We start from the raw sequence: 23,452 nt of genomic DNA, 5'->3' as shown, positions 1-23,452 counted from the left end.
TCAGAAAAGAGCTCCCAGATCATAACTAGCTCAATAAAACTGGTTAAACATTTACTCAGGAAATAAATAAAAAACAATTCTGCCTTCAGTTAAAAAAAGGACAGCCTGAGGTATGCAGATGATCAACAGACTCAGCTGTCATTTAAAAAAATGTTCAGATACTGAAATTTTCATTTAATTACCTTTTGAACTTTGATAGTATTTTATAAATCATAAGGCCGTATTAGTCAGGGTCCCAGCAGGAAACAGATGACACAATCAATTGAGTAATTGAAGAGAGTTTAATAAAGGGACTACTTCCAAAGTCATGGACAGGATTTAGAGATACCAGTAAGGTACTGTGAAGTTCCCTGGGGCTAACAACTGTTTGAAGTCATGTTTATCCCAAGACTTGAAAGGACACCAGGACAGAGTGGTTCCTAGAATAGAGAGAAATGGAGAGGGTCATCTGACAGGAGCTGTGGCTGTGGTCTTTGGTAGTAACCTGTCAGGGAGGAAGCATGGAGAATAAATACCCAAACTTCATTCTCCTTTCTACCCTGTGGTGCTTCCCATTGACTAAAGTCATAAGTAAGCCTCAGTGCATGGGACCCTGTTGATGCATTTTGTACTAGTTAGCTTTACCTGCAAGACACAGAGCTCAAGGAATAAGGACTGAAATTAGGTATGGGAGAGAAACAGGACACAGCCAGCTTATGGGCTCAGAAGGATAATTTAGGCATTCACTCAGAAAATGTTTATTGAACATCTGTTATATACTATGTATTGTGCTAGGCACTGGGGCTAAAAATATGAACAGGCCATAATTCTCACAAGTAGAAAAACAACCTGGGTTGTTTTCCCTCTTTCTGAAACATACAGATTAAAAAGGGACTAAGGAAAACAAAAATAAGAAAACATTCACTATAAAGAAAAGATATTATGAAGTATAAAATAGTCACTCGTAGAAAAAAATATAGTAAGAACTACTTTGCATCCCAGCCTCCATCTGCCTTGAACGATAAAGGCTTGTAAAAATTATTCTGGACCTAAAAATTCCTATAAATGAATAGTAGGCCCAAGTTATATGAGGAGGCATAGGGAATTGATTCATGCTTAATAAACCCTGCAATTAATAAAACCTTGTTCCTCGGCTACTCCTTCCTCTGGGGAGCTCTCAGTATTTTACAGCCCTTGTCAAAGAAACCTTATAACTCCTCTGTGTTATAAAGAATGGAATAAGTGTGACAGCGGGATGGGTATTTTTTCTCCCTCTTCTGTATCTGGGATCCTTTACCAGGGAATCAATGCTTTGCAGCTCTATCCTTTGGATTTTATACAGCTACTAACGGGTAGCTTTTCTCTGCCTGCAGTAACTATGCCATGGTTGCTGGAGATCATACATCATCCAGTGGTTAATTTTTTAATTAATTCAAAGAATATTAACTAAACTTTTGCATACATCATCCAGTGGTTAATTTTTTAATTAATTCAAAGAATATTAACTAAACTTTCATATTTTTGACCAAAAAAAATAAATAAATAAACACCACCTTCCTTAGTTTTTCTTTGACCTTAAGTTTAATTCTGTACTTGATAAAATGTTCTGTGGTGCATATCTAGACTGAGTGTGACATAGACAATGGTGACAAAAATGACCCATTTAATAATGGATTGTTTTCTTATTCTATTCTCAATTGCTTAAAAAAAGACCTGACTGCTTATGCACATATTGTTGGGATTGATTCATAGGGTTCATAAAGCCATTGTGAGTTTCTTTCAGGGCACTGCTTATCTAGCCTCTGCTATCAATGTCATTAAGACTGGCAGCAGAAGCAAGAGGATGCCCTTCCCAGCCAGGCAAGACACCTTAGTGTTTTGTGTTCCTGAAACTCTGACAGATGGATGAAAGTTCCCCATTAGGAAATGAGATAACCTAGATATCAACTGGGATTTCCTGACCCCTTGAGACTCACCTGGACATCTTTTCATGCCAATGGAAGCCAAAGAAGTCCTCAAGCTTCTGCACTTTGAGGGGAGGGTGGTGCCTGTGTTTTCCAGGTCCCTTCTACCTCTCATTTCCTTCTTTTCTGACATATAGTCATTGTAATGGTGTTTATGCAGACATGAAGCAGACTCTACCCTAACTTCCCCCAAATGTGCACCCCTCATACAAAGTATCTTCAAGAGTTGTAGAATCGGAGAAGTGTGAGAAGGTAAAAGGTCATTTATAGTGGAAATAACTTCAAATTGAACCCTGGCACTTTAAAATATTAGTCTCTCCATTTCCAGAAAATTTCCACTGATCTTCCCAATCTAAGGACCTCTGCATCTCAGCTTCTTTCTTGCCCACCCATCTGCTTCCTTCTCTCTGCATGTCCCTCTGTGCTCTCCTCCTTCCAAAGAGAGATTAAAACTCATCTCCTTGTCTCAGGCAGGCTTGTTCATCCTTTAGCTTTGTTGTGGCTTCTCCTTCCAAGACCCATATTCTCAGGGTCTTACCATACCAAGTGCCTTATCAAGGTTCTTCCCCAAAGAAAGACCTATTCTCTCTCTAAAGGGCAAATGGACAATTATTAAGGTAATAGCATTTTCCACTTTGCCATGGTGGGACATATACTTCCTAACAAGATAACCTAGTGTTTCCTTTTCTTTTCATGTAACCTTGAGAGATGAAGAACGAATTCTGCTTACATAATAAAGTAATTACAAATTTGGCAGCTGTGTGTTTTTGACAATAGAAGTGCATTGTTTCACAGAGTAATGATAGTATCATTGGAAACTCTGAGCACATACGAAGTGCTTTGGCTGGTGAGTTAAGTACAGTCTTGCATAGATCTGGGAACCAAATAGGAAAATATAAGCTGTGCTAGGATTAAGTTGCATATTTTCAGATTTTTTTCTTTGGTTTTTGAACCTTGAACAGCAGGACAGGTGATATGATTTTTAAAGACCTGTGAAGATCAATCCTAATTTTCTACATTATTTACAAACCAGCTTTTGGATATCTAAAATCCCTTTCAACCAAAGTTTGCTCTGCTGAGAATAAGTAATACTAAGATAGGACCACAGGAAATATGCATTGAGCACCTGAAGAGGAAGGGAGTGAGTGAGAAAGGGAAGGACTGCAGTCACCTAAGCTAAAACTTAGCTGTGCTAGGAAAGCAGCAAAAGAGAAGGCAGGATTGATGCTATTAAAGTGACTTCCTGGTTATGTCTCCGGCCTTTACTATTCAAAGTATGTATTAAATTAAGAAGCTCACTGGTTGGAGGCAAAGTGGATGTCACATGATTTTTGTATCTTGGAAGAGAATATGGGACAGGGCTCAGGTTCAGATCTATTTCAGTGTTATGAGTGAAAAAACAAAGAAAAAGAAGATATTGGGGTATAGAAGACTTATCAGGGTCAAAGAGAAAGTAGATGGAAGTTGGAAGATATTCTTTTGTCATTTATGTTCCAGTACTCTTTTAATTTGATTTAAAATGAATAATTTACCTCATGAACAAAAATGCTCTCATGGTCCAGATTCCAAGATGTGCTCCAGATTATAACAGCTGCAAATGAAAAATATCAAGATGGTACCTACAGATCAGGACAATGGACAGCATCAGCTAAGGACATCTTTGACAAGGCTGCGGAGCTCCTCTTAGAGGCATTTTGTCTTTTGTTTTTCTTTTCTTTTTATTGAATATTTACAATATTGGGTTAGTTTCAGGTATACAGCATAATGATTCAGTTTTTTGTTTTATTTTGTTTTCAGCAAATATCTTAAATATATTCAGAGTCAAGGCCTCTCCCGGTACCATTTCATTGTTATAATCTTGCCACATGGCTTCCCAGAGTAAAGCAAAACAAGCTCTATTTGAAGAGATCCTTACAGACACTGTTTGGCTGACCATATTCAGCATATAGTTTACATATAGATCAATAACGATTGAGTTCCAATTGAATCTGAGTCCTGGCTTCTAATGGTTTCCTCTAAATTATAAGCAGATCACTTTTGCATCTTCCTAACTGAATCAGGGATTTTAACTTATTTACTTTCACAGACTATGACCTAGGAGTACAAATGCTCACCTAACTAAAAGCCTAGTGGACCACTTAGCAGAAAGCTTTTTCCCCTCTTCATGCCTACTTATAGAAATCCAATAGGGCTTTGCTACCCCAGCTATCCCGAGCTGCTCTGAGTTTTAAAAGGTTGTCTTTGTCTGTTTGATAACATCTGCTCCACACTCTGGTCATATGGTAGCCCTTAGGAAACAGTTCTCTAAGGCAGAAGCATATTTCATAAGATTCATATGATTTACAAACAAGAATTTTAAGTTCTAATTAGTACTTTCAGGGTGATTCATGCAAAAGAAAGATTTCCATTTGCATGTCAATGAAAACCTGCTGCCTTAGAAACCCTTGCTAAACTATGTAATTAATCTTTGTACATGAGGAAGGATTTATTTTTCTTACTTCCAGTTCTCAGGAACAGATTCAGACAGCCTTAGTGTCTTAGATATTTAAAACATCCATGATTATTGCACCATGAGGTTTTAGGTTTGGTATGTGGTGTGAGGAGAGAAAAACATCTAGTCCTCAAAGAGTTCCTTTTCTTTTACTATAGTAGCCCTATTGTTTCTCTCCTCCTTCTCCCTTCCTCCTACTTTCCTCTCTCTTGTCTTTTCCTCCTCTTCCTTTCTCCTTCTGCCTTTCCTTCTCCAGCATTGTATTTCTCTTTTAGAAATATTTAGGACCAGTGCTTGCTGTGTGGTAACTTTGATTTTGTTAGCTCTTATATTAGGATTACTCATTTTCACACTGTGCAATTATTAATTAAAAAATGCTTTATTTTAAAGTTCTTTCAAATTTTAACTAAGCACTACCATGATAATTGGATTTCTAATTTTTAGATATTACATTATTTTTTTAAACGTTGGCTCCTTTGTCCAATAAGCTGATTCAGTGGAAAGAATTAATACACAACTGGAACCTGAGAGATATTTGTAACAGTTAGTAAGAGGTACTTAATTCCTTAGGTTTGATGCATATAATGCTTGTGAAAGAAGTGATTATATATATATATATATATAATCTTATATATGAGTTCCGTCTCTCTCTTTCTATATATATATCTTATATATGAGTTCCGTCATTTCAGTATACCTTCTTTTGGAAGACCAGAATTACTCTTTATTTTTTTCATAGTATTTTGTAAATTTGGGATTGTGTATCACTCAAACTAGCAAGAATGAAAGTTCTCCCTTCCCATGACCACATTGATTCTGGTCTGATCTAAGTTGAGTTGATCAGAGTTTTTCTTGCAATTTGTGCTGGAGCTCTCAGGAAACATACAACATGTAGGACAGGGACCAGCAGTGGTTACCTTGCTGCCCTAGGAAAAGATTCTAGCTAAAAGCAAAGCTAAACAGAGGCCGGTGGCATTGGATGAGAGCAAGAAAGGACACTGAGAGAGCTGATGCCATTGACTACATTCCTGGAACTTTACACGTGGAAGGTACTATATATGTGTGTGTGTGTGTGTGTGTGTGTGTGTGTGTGTGTGTGTGTGTGTGTGTGTATAAATATATACATATAGTGATGGAATGTATGACTTTATTGGACAAAGAACAGCCAGAAAAGAATCAGGGAGGAAAAATGGAGCAAGGCACATCTGGGACTTTAAATGTTTGTAGTAGCTGAGGTTTCAGGGTGCTGGTTGTTTAGTGGCAGGGATGAGCCGAAAGTATATAAGGGACTGATTACGAGAAGGACCTTGATTGCCAAGGTAAGGAGCTTGGATTTGCCCCTGAAGGCAATAAGGAGCCATTGAAGTCATTTAAGCAGGCATCTGACATGGCTAGATTTGCCCAAAGCTGATCTGTGTTGAGGAAATATGTAAAGTTGGAATAATTTTTAAATATCAACATTGCTGTTTCCATTCAGAAGCATCAAATCAATAGTAGGAAAATTTGAAGGTCTAAATCTAACTCTTAAAAATCAATTAAAAAAGAACAACTGTGAGTTTATCTTGTCCTTTATGATATTATAAAACAGTGTGGAGACATTGTTATGAATATATCGATTTGATCTTAGAGATTCCAGTTATATTATAAAAGGAAAGTTAGCAAATAAAAAGCACTACAACTGCTGAAATCTGAATCAGTAGAAATAACTAAATTTAGAAAATAGAAGAATTAACTTTAGAGTGAGGTACTACAATGGGAATTACTTTGGTTCTATTGTTTCAGAATAGACAGCCATATTCAGAAATCAAGTAAACCATAAATATTCTGTATATTTAAGATAATGCAAACTGTAATACCTGTATATCGAGTGCACTCAAATTTAAATAATATTTTTATATTAATATACAGTGCTTTTCAGTGTGAAAAGTTCTTTTCTACCTATGTTTGCTAATCCCAACATCTCTGTGATCCGGGCTCTGCAGCTTACTTTACAGATAAGGAAACTGAGGCTCGAAGATGGTAGTACTAATGTGCTCAAGGGCACACAGAGAATATGGCTAAACTGAGATTTATATGTGTCTGAATCTAAAGCCCAGGACTTTTTGGTTTGTTTTTGCTTCAAATACTGTATTCCTTGCTTTTCAAGACAGCATAACAGCTGACCAAGGGCAGCCAGGTAGCTGAGGCAGGAATTACGTGTTTACCCTGTATGGTGGATGCTTGGGGTGAGTCTGGCACGGTCTAGTGGAACCAGAGCCTTGCACTGCTCTTCTGCAAGTGAGCCTTGTCCTTAGGCTTTTGATTGCAGTATCTGGTAACACTGCAGATTACTGCAGACACTGCAGTATTACTGCAAATACCTCTGGTGTTTCAGTTCCCTGAAGGAGAGTAATCTTGCACTTGATCTTTCGCCCTTGAGTCTTTTTTCTCTTTTACTTCTCCTTGCCAGCCAAGATAAAGGTTGGAATCTCTTCCCAGTATTAATGTGACTAAGCACCCAGTTCACATGAGTGACTACATTCCTTCCGATGGGTTGATAGCCAAGTGTCAATATTTTTCACCCAACTTGAGGCATTTCATTGTCTGAACTCTTGCTGTAGACTTGGTTAGGTAAGAATGCCAGTCTAAATCAACATGGGGCCACATAGGCTTTTGGATGCTGGATTTTCACTTAATGCCTATTCCCTCAGGGATGAGTACTTAGAGCTCCTGGATGCCACCGTGCCTTATGTGTTTTGGTGCCAGCAGTACCTCTTCTCTCTGTTGCCTGGCTAACTCCTACCCAGTCTTCTACTCTCAGATCACGCATTTCTTTCTCCCCAAACCTTTCCAGACAGCATTAGTGTTAATGTAGGTTTTCCTTCTGTGAGTTCTCACTTGTATTACAGTGGATTTCACATTGTATTGCAAATGTCTATTTCTCAGACTCAGCAACGTCTTAGATGGAGGGCCTGTGTTTTCATCTGTTTAGTTCCAGGGCCGTTTATAAAGAGTCTGGAGCCAATGAATGTCTGTGGGACTAAAGACTGACTGCCTGAGTGAAAACAATGAGCCTTTGAAATAATGAAAAAACAAATAAAATCCCTAAATATATGTCTTACATGTATAGACAATTTCTATGAATAACTTACCCTTTTGGCCTTTAGAATTATTGGAAGAGCCTCTTGATGGACATGCACTAGGAATCACAGGCAAAGAGAAATGAGCTAATATTTATTTAGGACCTTGTCCTAGGACTGATTAGAACTGGCTTATGTATATGTTATCCCATTTAATCTTTACAGTAATTCCATAGGCAAATATATTCTATCTCTTGCTTTTATGAATGAACTAAGTTTTAAAGAAGTTGAATTACCTTCCACTAAATTCTAACATTTAGTAAGTAAAGATGGGACAGAATCACAGGAGAGAAAGCTCAAAAGTTTGATAGACTTAAATTTTAATACTTGCTCTCCATGTAATGTCTAAACTTTGGGGTATTTATTCTCCCTAAGATTCTTCTGTGTATATGCACATTTGTGTATGTGAATATGGGCACATTTGTGTGTATGAACCATGGACCTGAGAATGCCTGATTATGAGTTTGTTGCAAGGATAAATGAGCTGATACACATAAATGTGGTCAGATGGTGATTATTCTGCTTTCAAATCCCAATAATTACTGAGTACTATACAGTCTTCTCTCTTCTCACTATACTAAGCTTTCCTCAGAAAAAGCAAATCACTGCCATATTATGGATATCAGTGAACAGTTTGGGTCTTCATTAGCTAAAAAGTGGGCAAAGGAACATCCTCAAACCATTCCTGAGGGATTTTACTCCTAAGATGTTCCTTGAGGAATGATAGCATTCCAAGGCAGACCTAGAAATGAGCTCCTGTCTGTAATGCTCCCAGGAAGATCCAACCCTGGGACAGTTCTTGGACTGACCAGGGTAGTGTCTCATCCACTGTAGCCTGACATGTAGGACATCTGACTACATTGGATCGTGTTCGAATTGACTTCATTGTGGACTCTGCGTACTGGCAATTGCTTTAGCTATTTGGAGTTCTCCAGAGCAAAGGATCCAGCAAGGAGTACTCTTAGCATTTCCAGGCACCCTGCTAGTGTAGAGCTGATGAGAGCCATCTGAGTGATCTCATCATTACCCTTTATTTTTGGAGGGTAAGGACCAAGTCCAGGGCTTGGATAGCTCTCTTCTATTTCTTTAGCTCCCCTCACCCACAAAGCACCAGCTGACTAACTCACTGAGGTAATCCACAAAAAAGAAAAGGAAAAAAAATGCCTATCTAGTACATATGACATGGAAATAGTGCCTACGTGTGGAAAAAGTTTAAAAAATGTGACAAAGTAATAAAGTCTCTTTTTAGAAATTGGAGAATATTCATCAGAGAAAGTTAAGGGGAAAAAATCAAGGGAGATAAAAACATTTCTCTGTCTGTAGTGGCTGTCAAGGCATTGTGCTTACGGATGCTACATTAACTATCTAAAGCACGCTCCTGTGCTTCTTAAGGCAGTAGTAGAAGCTTTCAGGGCCAAGTGGAGCCGCACTTCACAGTTCCTCTTAATGAAGTCAGTGTGAGCCCTCTGAATAGAAATGCCTCAAAGGATGTAGAATGGAATGAGAATCAGGTTCACCCAAAATGATAAAAACCATACAGATGAAGTAAAAGAAATTTTACCTTAGAGCATTGACAAAGATTGTCTCGGCTCCTTGGGGAGCTCAGTCCTGTGTTGGCAGCATTCATGGTAGAATTTCCTTCGTGGAACTTGGCCTTCAAAAAGCCGCCAAAACTTGAATCAAAGGGTCTTGTGAAAACAGTACTTGGCATTTTTTTTAAACTTTATGAGTTATTAGCGAAGTCCCCTCAAATGAAATTAACTTTAGATCATGGAAAACAATGGCAGAAGCCTATAAAGCACAATTCATGTACTGCAGATAAGCTAAAATATAATAGTTAACTCATTGAGTGGGTGGAGAGGGTTTAAGAATTACTTTTAGAAGGGCTAGAAGAGTTCAGAGCTATTTCTTAAAAATATCTTATTTCATGGCAGGAAGATCTCTCCCTGCTCTTATTGAAGATTTGTCTCTGTTAGTCATGATTTCTTACCCTTACCCACAATCTATGATTCATTTTTTTTTATAACACTCTCTGTTTTATGAAAAGCTTTTTTTCTTTTCTTTTTTTAAATCCAATCTTACCTGTGATTAGTCCTGCCCTACTTTCCCATGTCACCTTCAAAAAAGTGGTAAAGCCCAAGTTTCCTCCAAAAATAGACATTATTTGAGTCTCCTTGTTCTATAGCTGTGGTGTCATTAGGGACTTCTGTGGCAGTGCAGATACTAAGAAGAAATATGTCATTCGGTTCTGAGGTCAGCCTAGTTTAGGGAGGAAAGAGCAATCTGGTGGTGAAACACCCTACAAAATAATATCTCTGATTGAATTCACAGAAAACTCGCTGGAATTAAAAGACACCACCAATATTTTTTTCCTGCTAAGCAGGGCTGTATCTATCTGACCTAGATTATCAGACTGTGAAAAGTGGATATGAGTCCTCTGCAAAGTAAAGTCTTAAGGTCTTGGGACTGAAAAGAAGCTTAAGAGCTTCCTATTGCAACACTTCTAATTCTTGGATCTCTCTTCAATAATTTCTCCAGGTGGTTCTCTAGTCTTTTTATATAGATTTCTAACAAAAAACTTAGTAGTCATGGGAATGTGAGCTCTTTGAGGGCATGGGGACTGCTTTTTTTCTCCCCCACTGTTATCATCTCTTGAGTCTAAACAGTACTTAGTATCTATTATAACCTTACTAAAAATTTGATGAATGAATTAAAGAATGAAGGACCACTCTGAACTACTTTTAACTGCATAGTAATTTTGGCATAAAAACATATATGTGACCTACTTTCTTTCTACTCCTCCTCTAGCCATCTCTCCTTTACCCCTTCCTCCTCCTTTTCTTGTGTGGCAGGCATAGAAATCACCTATCCTAGAAACAAGAAGCTAACACTTAGCTGTGTGTACACCCAAGGTAACTTCTTATCTGTTCTTGTCATTAATATGTTTAACGAAGACTAAGTTAATACAAATTAAGGGGTCACTAGCTAGGTGACCCATTTTACTTAAGTTCTATGTGTCTCAGTTTTTTGATCTGTAAAATGGAGATAATAGTTGCGTCTCCCTGAGATGTTTGTGTGAATACCCAGTGCCATATTGTAGATAAAGTACTTCAGAATGGTACCTGACATATAGTTGGCACTCAATAAACATTAGAAAGTTGATGCCTATGAAATAGTGTTTACTACGTTTATTCATCTTTGACTATTCTGGTTATTTCTCACTGAATAACAAATCACTGCTTTCATTTTTCTGTGTATTGATTGAGCTCAGATGTGTGATTCTCACTATGGTTTCTCACATGTGTAAGTGAGGACCCAGAGACATCTGAATACTTGCCTGAATTGGATGTCTAAGAGGGCACACAACATGGCTGGTAGCTGAAGCTGGCTGTTGACTGGGAGCTCAGCTGAGACTATCTCTACATTTAGCCTCTCCAGGTGGTTTAAGCTTCTCTAAGCATGGTGGCTGGGTCATGAAAGGGATCATCCCCAGAGCGAGCATTACAGGTGACCCAAATAGATGTAGAAAGGCTTAATATGCCCTATAGCCTCAGAAGTTACATGCTGCAGCTTCTGCCATACCCTGTTGATCCAAGCAGTCACAAAGCTCGCCTGGATTCAATGGGGTGGATAGATTCCATCTCTTGAGTGCCAGAGTGACAAGGTTACATCACAGAACAGCTTGTGAGAGAGAGAGAAATTGTTGCCATCTTCGAAAAGTTTCATCAGCCACACTGACTATCAATTTTTTTCCTTTATATTTGAGATTAAATTCATTTCTTTATTATTTTTCTTCTGAAACATTTAAGGCCATATAGAAAAGTTTCAACCCTCAAACCCTCTTTTTATATGCTAAGCTTTCAAAAATCTGCAGATTATTTAGTGGCTTTAGTGAACATTTTCTGGATTAATATTATAGATGCTTCAATTTTTCTGTAGAAAAACATGGTTTAAAAATCTTTTGATACTGATATTGTTCTTAGGAGTTGAATGCGGTGACTGAAATAGCTTTAAAAAAAGTGGTTAAAGGCAATATACCAGTCATGGTTTGTTTCATTCCATTGAGTTAAATAGTGCAGCTGGCCATTTGTTTTACTCCTTTACCTTCAGATCACCCAACAAAAAGACATTTGAGTTAAAATAATTCACACTACGTGTTGCTTGGTTATTCATATCCATATCTCTAGTCTATCGCAGTCCCAACATAATAATGTATAATATTTTATAGTCCTCAGTGGCTCACATAGCATTTTCACATGCAATATCTCACTTGATCTTTATACTACAACTGTGTTACCTAAGTGTATGGTATTTCTGCCTTCCCATGAAGGTACTGAAACTCAGAGAGGTTAAAAGTTTTTTTCCAACAAGGGAGCGGGGATTCGAGTTAGAGGTATCCACTCTTTGCAAGTTTAAAAATATTCATGCAGTTATCAAATTTCTTTTTTTAATACATTTTATTTATTTATTTTTGGCTGTGTTGGGTCTTCGTTGCTGTGTGTGGGCTTTCTCTAGTTGTGGCGAGCGGGGGCTATTCTTCGCTGGGGTGCATGGGCTTCTCATTGCGGTGGCTTCTCTTGCTGCGGAGAACGGGCTCTAGGTGCGTGGGCTTCAGTAGTTGTGGCTCGCGGGCTCAGTAGTTGTTGCTCACGGGCTCTAGAGAGCAGGCTCAGTAGTTGTGGTGCACGGGCTTAGTTGCTCTGTGGCATGTGGGATCTTCCCGGTCCAGGGCTCAAACCCGTGTCCCCTGCATTGGCAGGTAGATTCTTAACCACTGCTCCACCACGGAAGCCCCTCATTCAGTTTTTAAATTTCTGATTCTTTTCCTTATAGAAATCAAAATTAGTATAGGTCCAACACTCATTCCCAACATCTGTCATTTGACTAACACCAATATAGTATCTAGAAAAGCTGTAATTATTTTCCCAGCTTCCCCTGTAACTAAGTGCTACCTTGTAAAACATTTTCAACCAGTAAGACATAAATGGGAGTCTTCTAGGAGGATTCTGGAAATATTTTTATTCTTTTGTTGAAAAGAAAAGGTAAAGCTGATTCTTTCCTTTCCACTTTCTTCCCATCGTGACTGTACTAAAAATGATCAGGACTGCAATCATTATCTAGTAACTGTGAGGAAAAGACATGAAAACTATAGGCATGCTGGTTCTGACATTGTTGAGCCACTAATCCAATGACAGCAATCAACTTCTTCCAGATTATTTTCTAAACAGATATATGTGTTAAACAAGTCCAGTCTTCTTGGTTTAAGCTGATCACAGTTGGGTATTGTTACCACCAACAGAACACATTTTTCCCCCAAAATTTTCCTTCCTTCCTCCCTCCCTCCCTTCCTTCCTTCCTCTTTCTTTTTCTTTTTTTCTTCAGCCTGTGATGCATATTGGAAGGTGAGTGATGCTAAAGAAGAGGTAGCCTATTTGAGAGGAGTTCAATGGATATTGTCAAGAGATTCTATTGGTAAACTTTCATTTTTAGGAAGAGAAGTCAACAGAGACAAAGTAATGAAAATGATAAAGCACTGAACCTAGAAATACTCTAGTTGGCTAACAAGTTATAGAAATACTATTTATCCTCTTATGTCATTTACTCAACAGAAATACTTAATACATTAATTGTTTAATTAATTACTATACCACCAGGAACAAAAATTGGCCATAAGTTAGCCATAAAATTGGAAAGTTATTTGGAAGTATTTCGTTGCTGTTTTGGGGAAGTACACAATGAACTGCTGATTCATTATGGTGTTAAATAAACCATGCTGTTGTGCCCAAAATATCAATATCTGTAAAATGACCAAATATAAGTATACTTTCTGATAAAGATTGAAAATGTGTTCATCTCGGTTAGTCACATCTCTTACATTACCCTGTTCTTCTCCTACACTTCAACTTGGGACATGTAAAATTTCTCGTTGGACGCTTGTATATACTATTCCTTCTGCCTGGACTCTATTTCCTTTTTTCATTGGTTAACTTCTCATCATCCTGCCAATCTCAGTTAAGGATTTACTTTCTCCGAAAAGATTTCCCTGACACATAAGTTTAGCTGCTTTTTCCATATGCTTCCTCAGGTCTTTCCTCTATCATAACCTGTAGTTTCTTTGTTACTTGTCAATTCCTTGCTATACTCTAAGTTCCACGAGGATAAAGGTAATACCTTTCATCTTTGTATCCTCAGAGCCTTTCCTGGTACACAGTGGGTACTTAAAACTTGTTGTGTAATTGACAGAATCAATTTAATTATCCTTTTATAATTCTTACATGTGCTTTAAACACAAAGTCTTTAATTAGTTGAAAGAAGCAAGTCTAGATTATTAAATTCACTTGTATGATTTTATTTTTGTCATCATGACTGAAAGAAATAATCCTTTCATTTGAAGTTTTCCCCCTTTTTATATTCAATGCAGACTCTTGTCTAATTTTCCAATTTCTTCTTTGACATTCTTTATATGTGAGAAAGCTATCAGTCTTCTCATTTGCCAATCTTTGTTTGCCAAGTGTGAATGTTCAAAGCCAGAATAATTTCCACATAACATATACTACATTTTCCTACCTAAAAGTTCAAAGAGAAACACTATGCTTGACATGATTTATTTTTGACAAATATGTGTAGCCTGCTTTAATATGTGAAAACATTTTTCATTAGGTTCCTGAGGGGGACAATTATATCTTACTGGATATACATCTCCATTTTAACAAAGTGTTACTCATTCCAATTTTGTTTTGTTTTGTCACCTAGTATCTCAAAAGAATACATATTCTTAAGTATAAATATTCCTGAGATGGATTTCACAGTACATAAGATAGGTGGTTTTAAAACATCTACTATGTTGAAACTGTTTAAACCTAATTTTAAATTCATTCCTGGGTTTTCTTTTGCAAGATTTTTGTCAGATTTGTGTAACATTAACTAATGGCCAAATCAATATTCTAAAGTTCAAATCTCCTTCATTCACCTTTCAAATTAGCAAATTGATCTATTTTTTCCTTTGCTAACCTCATATTTTTCAATTCATTTATACAATTATTTTCCTTTTCCTTTTGTGTTTTATTTCCTGGTATGGCATCTCTGACAGTACTGTTTTATTTATATTATTTTTATGTCATCTTGAATAATTGTGACTCTTCAATTATTCAGCTCTTAGAACACTTCAAAATTGAAACTCATTAGCCTGCTTGCTTTTTTTTTCTCCTCACATTTTTAGGGAGAGATAATGATACATAGCTCCTTCTTCCCCAGTACTCCTTTGCTAACAGAGAGTCTCAGACACCATTGGATTGCTTAAGCGATGCTTGGACACCATTTTTAAAAATTTATTTATTTATTTTTGGCTGCGCTGGGTCTTTGTTGCTGTGTGCAGGCTTTCTCTAGTTGCGGTGAGTGGGGGCTACTCTTTGTCGTGGTTCATGGGCTTCTCATCGCGGTGGCTTCTCTTGTAGCGGAGCACGGGCTCTAGGTGCGCGGGCTTCCGTAGTTGTGGCACACTGGCTCAGTAGTTGTTGCTCGCGGGCTCTAGAGCGCAGGCTCGGTAGTTGTGGTGCATGGGCTTAGTTGCTCTGCGGCATGTGGGATCTTCCCGGACCAGGGATCGAATCCATGTCCCCTGCATTGGCAGGCGGATTCTTAACCACTGTACCACCAGGGAAGTTGGACACCATATTTTGACTCTTCCCTTTCACTAACTCTCCATATGAAATAAATCTCAAAATTCCGTTTTACTTTCTCAGTATCTGTTGCATGAGTCCGTCTCTCCTCCCCTCTGCTACTGTCCCACCGGGCTTTCATCATTTCTCATCTACCTTTGTGAGAAAACCTCCTAACCATTTCTACCTTCCCATCCTACCACATATTCTACCAGGTAATGTTTCCAAAGATTACTTTGGAAATCTCATCATTTTCGTTCTTTGCATGCAATCACACAATTATTTCCATCTCTCGTGGGAAAAGGTAAAGTTCTTTAACGTGGTTAGACCTCAGTCCTCCTGAATTTTTTTCAGACAAAACTTCAAACAAGTCTTATTCTTTTGCCTTCCTGATCTCCTGACCTTTTGCATAAAATGGTTCCTTTGGCTGGAAAACCCTCTTCCCTAACCCCATTGCCCCACCCACTTTCTGTTTCTTCCCAAGGCTAACTCGGCCTTCAGGTCTTAGCTTCAAAAAGCTTTGGAAGCCTAGCCTCCACCCTCTTCTTCCAAGTAGGATGGTTAGTTCCCAGCCTGGGTTTTCACGTGAAGTCTTCTACTTCCCTTCTTCTAACGCTTAGCCTACTGAACTAGTATGGCCTCTTGGTGTGCCTTTCACATTGTTGGAAATTCTGTGAGGTTAGACCATCTGTATTTTTTCCTACCTTGTCCCTGATTCAAAGCACATAATTATTATTTATAAAATAAATTAATTCGCAAAAGTTACTTCCTGAATAATTCCTTTAGGTAGGTAAAATGCTGTAATTTTTTTCTATCAATGTTATGAGTGTTCTAAAATTATTAATCTGAAGTCTATATTTTTACCTTTCTCACAGCTCTCTTAGTGTTTCAGACTACAGTCTTATGATGACTATCTTTCAAATTGTCTTTCTTGAGAAAAATGAGTCACTGTTTGATTTTTATGTGCACTGACAGGGATCTCAAATTGTTACTTTATTATGCACAGCTCATAGTGCCTTAGATTTATTTAACTGGAAAAGTCCATATGTGTGGTTTCTAATTCTGCTAATATAATGCTGTTGGGCCAAGGGGAGGTATAGAAAAGTTTCAAAATTACTTGCCATTTCTATTAATTAATAATTGGTTCAGCTCTTCTTAGTAAAAATGCAATATCCCTTTGATTGTACTAAGATCCCTCTATTGTAGAGTGAAAATAAGGTAAAAAGCTATGTGGCATACTATTTTAAAGATAAAGCTTTGTACAAAAAGGTTTAGGGCATCAGTAACTGGCACTTTGTCAGGACATAAAATAATTATTACCTCTCTAATCTAACAGAGAATATTTTATACGATGGGAAAGTGGGGTTAAATAATTGCCTCCTCAAGGCAAGTTTCTCTTGACTTAAAGCTACCAGTATGAGGGAGAAGAGAAATAAGTTTAAATTAACACAACATTAAAGAGAATAATTTAGGGTAACACATGTTTTCAAAGTTGTATTTTATTGGTGAAATTTCACAGTCCACAGAACGTGAAATACAATACTTACCTTTTGTAAACTCACTGTACTAGGCTAAACATGGAAATTCTTTTATAGATGCATCTTTCTTTCCAACTTCAAATCCTTCAGGAAGGTTAATTTTTTTTTTTTTTTTTTTTTTGCGGTATGCGGGCCTCTCACTGTTGTGGCCTCTCCCGTTGCGGAGCACAGGCTCCGGACGCGCAGGCTCAGCGGCCATGGCTCACGGGCCCAGCCGCTCCGCGGCATGTGGGATCTTCCTGGACCGGGGCACGAACCCGCGTCCCCTGCATCGGCAGGTGGACTCTCAACCACTGCGCCACCAGGGAAGCCAGGAAGGTTAATTTTAATTAATTGAACCTGAATTCACTTACCAATAGTATTAAGACATTGAGTTCAAATATCTAGCCATGAAGTGGTTTCTTAGGATTTTTTGTCAGGCAACTCACTCACCTCCTCAAATTCTTTCCTTTGTCCGGTTAACTAACTACACTCTACCTACCAGCTCTAGTCTTTTTGTACTTAACACATTCACCAACCTCTACTTCCATTATTCATCATATCCATGTAGTGTACCCCTATTTGGATATCAGCAGATCCTCTCTTTTCTGCTCATGAAGAGTAAGCCTATCCAACCTTGTTGCTGCTGTGTGGTCCTGCTCACCCACCCTCATGGCCTTCACATGCCTGCTTTGTTGAACCTCTGTATATCCAGTACTTTGTACTATCTTGTATACGGTGGATGCACAATTCATTTATGAGTGCCTAAATGAATGACTGAATGCCTGACTCAAGCTGGGTTCATCAAATCCTCTCCCTTGAAAATTACAACTGAGAAACATGTTACTGAGAATTGGTGGCTAAGTCGCAGTAATCGTAGAGCTCAAGGGGGAAAATCTACAGGTTGCTGATGCTAAATTATCCACACTTGATCAGGTTCCTATTTCATTGAAGTGTGGTTGCCAACTCGCTTTAGACTATGAGAGGTACTCCAGTATACATCTTGTAATCTCTATTGTACAATTGCTTTCCTTGCAACCACTAATTCATGCACTCTCAACCATCACTTTTATCTGAAAGTGTTTGTTTGAGCGTGCATAGGTAGCAATAGATTACACATATACACACATATATGAGTATATATTGTATTCCTGTAAAAAAAACATGAAGGGCTTCCCAGGTGGCGCAGTGGTTGAGAGTCCGCCTGCCGATGCAGGGGACACGGGTTTGTGCCCCGGTCCAGGAAGATCCCACATGCCGTGGAGCGGCTGGGCCTGTGAGCCATGGCCGCTGAGCCTGCACGTCTGGAGCCTGTGCTCCGCAACGGGAGAGGCCACAACAGTGAGAGGCCCATGTACCGCAAAAAAAAAAAAAAAAAAAAAAAAAAAAAAAAATATATATATATATATATATATAAAATAAATAAATAAATAAACATGAAGCAAACACAAATGAAATACATCATCTACAATAGTATATCTGTTAATGCATGTTGTTTATCAACCTGGAATTACATATGGATTTATTACTTTTTGTATGTGTCTCTTGGCATCAGATATATGTGTCTCTGGACATAAAAGTTTGAAAAGGCATATATTTTCAATCAGTATAGGTTATCTATGTGCAAATAGATGTATTCAGGACAATATGTGATTTTAGCGTAAGCTACCATTTATTATATGCTCTTTTATGGATTGAAAGCCACTGTGCTCCCTTTTATGTTTTTCATATTATGGAAGGATTTTATTACTCTATTTATTTTGTGTTTGTGTCTTGTTTTCATTAACTTAAAGATCAATTTATTTTTAAAAGGTGGTCTGAAGAACAACAAAAACAATAAGAAAAAAATGAACTTTTTTAGCTACTTATTTTTTGCTTCTTCCTCTTTCTCCTCCCCCATTAGTCGTATTTGTTCTGGTTCATTGATCAAACTAGGCATTTTATGCTCAAAACGTTTCTATTTAGAATTTCTTCCACTTGAGAGATGAAAGTCTTAAATAGTCTGATTTTGAGGCTTCCGTTTCCTTTCTATTGTATTTCCTTCATATTAAAACAGTATAGCCATTTTGACCATGCCATTTTGATTAATCTTTCTTTAATATTATAGACCCTTTTAAAAACAGAATATTCTGTTTGCTGATTATCAAATGATATTTGGATCTCTAATTTCTGGTTATTTTTTCATAAACTGGAAATAATGAAGAGATTACTCTAAATTTGTACTTCCTTCTAAAACAGAAACTTAAGACATTTCTAATAATTATGAATATATAATTGTGAATAAGAGTGGATACACTTTCCTGCTAGGAAAGGATGTTTTCAAGGTGTACAGATGAGAAACTCAGGATTCACCTAGAGTTTCTTGTAATAAGTCCCATTCTAGCCTTGCTAATTATCTTTTAATGGAAAGAAGCTCCAAGTGTCTGCATCTCCTATAACCTAGAATTCTAATTCCATTATTGCCTTTTACTTTATATGTGGGATGGAATGACGACATGAGAATAGTTCAAGATTTGGTGCTAGGATTTTCCCATCTCTAGTCTCAGGAATATTGTTGGATGTTTGTTTTTCCCCAAACCTCAGAATATTCTGAAGATGATTTTTCAGTAGGGCAAAGATAGGTGCCATTCCAAGAGAACTGGCTTATGCTTTATTGTGGCAAATGCTTCTTCCTTTGGAAAGGTCTACCTCTACCAACACAGTTCCCAAAATGTCCTTCCTCTCCAACATTGTCACAGCCAGTCATCCCCCCCCACCAATGAATCTATAAATTCCAGGTTTTTCTTTAATAAGAAAAATCAGTTGTATCCTGCTGAATGTATATCATGGATAAGTACACTCCAGTATACTTCTGCTAGTATGTTTACCAACGGGTATAGTTAAGAGCCATATTTACAGTGGTATTTGACTGGAGTTAGTCCTTATAATTGTATCATTTTAGATAAGTTTATGTTTCAGTTGGTTTATCATAGTAGTCTATCTTGCTTTATTGTCTTTTAAGGTATTCCAAGATGGGTCAGGAATTTGGGTGTTCAAGGTTAACCTGGTAGTCTGAAGAGGGTGAGGGTATGTGTCAAATGAGGTAGGACTGATTTAGGTGCCAAATCACGGTAGCCTGTGATGTAGTTATGATCTGTCATTGTGTACGATTTCCTGCACTGTCATACAGCAAAGACAAAGTTTGTTATATATTGGAGATGGCAGTACCGGAAATAGGTAAGAAATTTTAGTTTCTTCTTGAAGTTTATAAGACTATTTTCAAGTAAATGATTTTCTAAAGAAATGGGTCTTTGGTGAGACACCAGGGAATAATGGAAATAGATTCAGAAAAATGCCACAAGCTTATTTTATTGATTACATTCCCATGAGTTTAAATGTAATTTTTAATTAGAGTGTATTACTGAAAAAAGCTTTTTTCTATTTATTTAAAAATATCGACAATATTTTCACCCTTTTAACTTATAGCTAGAGTGACAGAGTCTGTGACGGGTTTAGAAAAAAATCAATCTATGATCTGCCTTTGACACGATTAGCCAGTTATTTCCTGAATAAGTGATAGTAATACTTTAACAGGTTAAGACTGTCTCTGTTTTTTCTCAAATCAAGTGTATTAATATTTAATTTACAAAATTGTTCAATTGTACAAAAATACATTTGAAAAATCCACCACTATTTTCCATATTTAATGATGTTGATTTTAGGAAAAGATGATGACATAAACACTAAGATACAGTGATGAGTATATGTGAAGTATATAATTGGTATATTTATCCAAACGATTCAGTGCAATTATTATCTTTGCTTGATAAACTGCAATAAAAATGGACTTGTTATTGGCATTTACATGATGTATCTGAATTTTTTTTTAATTGAAGTGTAGTTGATTTACAATGTTATATTAGTTTCAGGAGTATAATATAGTGATTCAATATTTTTATAGATTATGCTCTATTTAAATTTATTGTAAAATATTGGTTATATTCGCTGTGAAATATATAAATCCTTGTATCTTATTTCTTTTATACCTAGTAGACTGTAACTCTTAGTCCCTTTCCTCTATGTTGCCCCTTACCCCATCCTTCTCCCCACTGATAAACACTAGTTTGTTCTCTGTATCTATGAGTCTGTTTGTTTTGTTATATTTATTTTGTTGATTTTTCTGTTTGTTTTCTTTTAGATTCCAAACAAATAAGTGAAAACAGAACATTTGTCTTTCTCTGTTTGACTTAATCACTAAATATAATACTCTCCAGGCCCATCCATGTTGTTGAAAATGGCAGAATTTCATTCATTTTATGGCTGAGTAATTTTCCATTGTATATATATTCCACAGCCTCTTTATCCATTCATCTGTTGACGTTTAGGTTGCTTCCGTATCTTGGTTATTATAAATGATGCTGCTAAGAACATTGAGGTGTATGTATTTTTTTGAATTAGTGTTTTCATTTTCTTTGGATATGTGTCCAGCAGTGGGATTGCGGGATCATATGGTAGTTCTACTTTTAATTTTTTGAGAAACCTCCATACTGTTTTACCTAATGGCTGTACCAATTTACATTTCCATCAACAGTGAACAAGGGTTCCCTTTTCTCCACATCCTTGCCATGTTTATTATTTGTTGTCTTTTTGATGATAGCCATTCTGACATGTGTGAGGTGATATTTCACTGTGGTTCTGATTTGCATTTCCATGATGATTAGTGTTTTTGAGGATCTTTTCATGTGCCTGTTAGCCATCTGTATGTCTTTTTTGGAAAAATACCTATTTAGGTCCTCTGTTCATTTTTTTAATTGAGCTGTTTGTTTTTTTTGATATTGAGCTGTATGAGCTGTTCATATATTTTAGATATTAGCCTCTTATAATTTACAAATACTTTCTCCCATTCAGTAAGTTGTCTTTTCATTTTGTCCATGGTTTCCTTTGCCGTGCAAAAGCTTTGAAGTTTGATTAGGTCCCATTTGTTTATTTTTGCTTTTGTTTTCTTTGCCTGAGGGACAGATCCAAAAACAGTATTAATAAAACTTATGTCAAAGAGTGGACTGCCTATGTTTTTTTCTAGGAGTTTTATGGTTTCTGGTCTTACAGTTAGGCCTTTAATCCATTTTGAGTTTATTTTTGTGAGAAAATGTGCCAATTTTATTCTTTTACATGGAGCTGTCCAGTGTTCACAACATCACCATTGAAGAGACTGTCGTTTCCTCATTGTATATTTTTACCTCCTTTGTTGTAGATTAATTGACCATAAGTGTGTGGGTTTATTTCTGGGCTCTCTGTTTTGTTCCATTGACCAGTGTGTGTGGTTTTGTGCCAATACCATACGGTTTTAATTACTCTAGCTTTGTAGTATAGTCTAAAGTCAAGGAGCATGAAACCCCCAACTTTATTCTTTTTTTTTCTCAAGATTGCTTTGGATATTTGATTTCTACTTTGGTTTCATACAAATTTTAAGATTAATTTGTTCTACTTCTGTGAAAAACATCATGGGTATTTTGATAGGGATTGCATTAAATCTTAGATTGCTATGATTGCTATAGACATTTTAACAATATTAATTCTTCCAATCTATGAACACTGAGTATGTTTCCATTTCTTTGTATTATCTTCAATTTTTTTCATCAATTTCTCATAGATTTCAGCATATAGGTCTTTCACCTCCTTGGTTAAGTTTATTCCTAGGTATTTTATTCTTTTTGATGCGATTGTAAGTAGGATTGTTTTCTGGCTTTTTCTTTCTGATATTTAATAATTAGTTTGTAGAAAAGCAACATATTTCTGAGTGTTAATATTGTACCTTGAAACTACTTTATTAGTTCTAATAGTTTTTTTTGTGGAGATGTAAGGGTCTTCTATAAATAGTATAGTATACTATACTATACTGGTGAGAGTGGGCATCCTCGTCTTGTTCATAATTTTAAAAGAAAAGCTTTCAGTTTTTCACCATTGTGTATGATGTTAGCTGTGCCTTTATTATGTTTCCTATGTTTCCAGATATATTTCCTCTGTACCAACTGTGTTGAGAGTTTTTTTCATGAATGGGTGTTGAATTCTGTCAAATGCTTTTTCTGCATCTATTGAGATGATCATGTGATTTTTATCCTTTATTTTGTTAATGTGGTGTGTATCACCTTAACTGCTTAGTAGATACTGAAACACCCTTGCATCCCTGGAATAAATCCCACTTGATCATAATGTATGATCCCTTCTATATACTGTTGGATTTAGTTTGCTAATATTTTGTTTGGGATTTTTGCATCTATATTCATCAGAAACATTGGCCTGTAATTTTCTTTTTTTGGTGTCTTTGTCTTGTTTTGGTATTAGGGTAATTGTGGCCATGTTGAATAAATTTGGAATTATTCCCCCTTTTTCAATTTTTTGGAATAGTTTGAGAAGTTAGTTACTAGTTCTTCTTTATATGTGTGGTAAAATTCCCTTGTGAAGCCATCTGTTCCTGGACTTTTGTTTGTTAGGAGTTTTTAAGTTAATGATCCAATTTAAGTACTAGTAATTGGTATTTTAGACTATATAATATATATATGTATATATTAATAAAAATGTGTGTGTATGTATGTGTGTACATATATATATATATATATATATATATTTTTTTTTTTTTTTCCTCATTCAGTCTTGGAAGACTGTGTGTTTTGTTTCTAGGAGTTTATCCATTTCTTCTGGGTTATCCAATTTGTTGGCATATAACTGTTCATAGTATTCTCTTTGA

The sequence above is a fragment of the Tursiops truncatus genome, chromosome 3, assembly GCF_011762595.2.
Source record: "Tursiops truncatus isolate mTurTru1 chromosome 3, mTurTru1.mat.Y, whole genome shotgun sequence".
NCBI classification, from domain to species: Eukaryota; Metazoa; Chordata; class Mammalia; order Artiodactyla; family Delphinidae; genus Tursiops; species Tursiops truncatus.
Note: the sequence above shows the minus strand (reverse complement) of the source record.